Raw genomic sequence first — 2,256 nt, forward strand, 5'->3', positions numbered from 1 at the left:
CAGGTTTGGCTTTTCAGGTTACAAATGAGACAATGCACACAGCATGAAGGCCGCAACCGCATCACAGAAACAATCCAGTTTGTCACTATCTGCCATGGCTCAGTGCTATGAAACTCTGCTGTGTGTGGCACAAGAGTTCTCTGACAGAGAAGGCTATAGGTCTGACAAAACTGTATTTCCCAGGTTTCTGTAGCAATGCATGATGGCATCTTGAAGTTGTGTCAAATTGGATTATTTCTACAGTGTGTGACTGTGGAACAATATTTTATGTATTAAATATGTAAGATGTTAAGTCCAATATTGTGGCTAAATCCTGTTCTATGAAACTAAGATTACACTACTTTGTCCAACTATCTACCTGTGTGTATGTTCCTCTGAGCTATTCAAGCTGGAGGATTAGGGCAGTTAAAGTGGTGTCAGCCTGGATGATTTGTGCAGACTGGATGCAGCCATAGTGATCTTTCTGGCATTGAACGGGTACATTCAGACCTGAATAAAGCATGACACCCAGTCATTAACAGTCTGCTCAGGTCCTGCAAACTCAAGACTGCAGCTTCCTTTGACTGGGTCTATTTACCAGTCATGCAGTCTGGTAAATAGACAGGCATAGCCATTTCTGTTGCAGCATTTGTGATGGGAGTCAAAGTACTAGAGCACCACATTATGCTGGACAAGACCTGGAAAGGAAGGAAGTGATCATGAGGTGACCCTGGAGCCCAATGAATTGGCGGAATTGGCGAGAAACATCCACCTGGCACCAAAGGCTATGGAGTCGCCAATCAAGCAGTTCTTGCTTGCCCTGTGAAGTTGCCAGCAATGAAAAGGTAACTGCTCTTGTGGACCATTTATTATGAATTAAATTGACCCTCCCCATTTCACTTACTGAAGGCAATAGCATCCATAGGCATATGTCATAAGGCAACAGAAAGAGTGTCTTCTAGCCCGTGTCTTCCTCATTAAGGGTTCCTGTCACCAGTAGGTGTGCTAGTTTTAGTCCATTGGTGACTCATCCAATGTTTTAGGTAGCTGTTTTCAGGGAATTGTTTGAAAATAAATGATCCAGCACCTTGCTAAAAGTTAAAATGTGAGAAAGTAGTCAGTGCCTGGGTGTAAGGCTACGTGGGAACCCTGTGTGTGTTTTATGCCATCATGAATTCATGGGAAGAAACTCAGGATGTAAGGAAAATCTGGGCACCACCAAAAGGAAAAAGCTCATGCCATGGCCAAGGTTTTGTTTTTGCTCATCTGAGTGCTCAGGATTTTGACAATGCACATAGCTGCAGGATCTATCTTCTGAATTGCTAGTGGGAAAAGTACTTTACAATCTGATGAACCATAAGCTTAGTTTTCACATCTCTGCACTGTAAGTGCCTCAGAAAGAGAGAGAGAGAAAAACAATTGTAGTATGATGGGATCCCAAGTTCGAACGGTAATATGTTTAACCTTGTGAGAACGTGTCATAATAGATGATCACAAGGGATGTTCCCACACCACCTTCTTCCTTCACTGGTGGCTGCTAATGTTGGGATGAAACAGATCTTAGCAGATGCTCCATAATAAGATAGTTGCTGGAAAAGAGAGACTACTGCTGCTGTGTTGGGCCTACTTCACATTAATAGCTTGCAATTGATAGGCATTGATCTACGAAATGATAGGCATTGATCTACACCTTTTTAATATATCTAAATGATAATCTCTGACCTGCATCTTGATATCAAAAAGTGCATCTTGACCTGAGTAGCCAAATGGCCCTAGCATGTGATCTCTCACTGAAACAAGGGAAGCCATGAGTTTTTGATATGTAAACGAATTTCCTTTCCCAGCTTGGATGAGATTATGCAAGGAGCTGCTAAGTGCTATCAGGAAAGATGCTATCAAATGTCTTAAGGAAGTGTCTCTCTTTGTGACTGAGGGGGAACCATTTGAATCAAAGGAATGGCATTTGTAGCTATTCAGGTCCCTACTCTGGCAGAAACATTTGGGTTAGATCAAAACATTTGGTTAGGATGTAAAATACACTTCAAACAGTTTCCTTTGATTACCCTTTGTCTAGAGACCCTGTTAAACCCTTAAAAAGGTCTTCTAAATTTAGGGAGGGGGCTAGCCATTCACTGGGGCCAGTTAGCCACTCGCTGGGGCTAGCCACTCACTGCTGGTAGCCTCTCTCACGGCTGGCAGCCAACAGCTAAGTCAATCTTTCTCTCTGACTTGTCTGCTTAACCAGACCTGCAAACCCCCACACACAAATTGGAAGAT

This window comes from Sceloporus undulatus, chromosome 5 (genome assembly GCF_019175285.1).
Source record: "Sceloporus undulatus isolate JIND9_A2432 ecotype Alabama chromosome 5, SceUnd_v1.1, whole genome shotgun sequence".
NCBI classification, from domain to species: Eukaryota; Metazoa; Chordata; class Lepidosauria; order Squamata; family Phrynosomatidae; genus Sceloporus; species Sceloporus undulatus.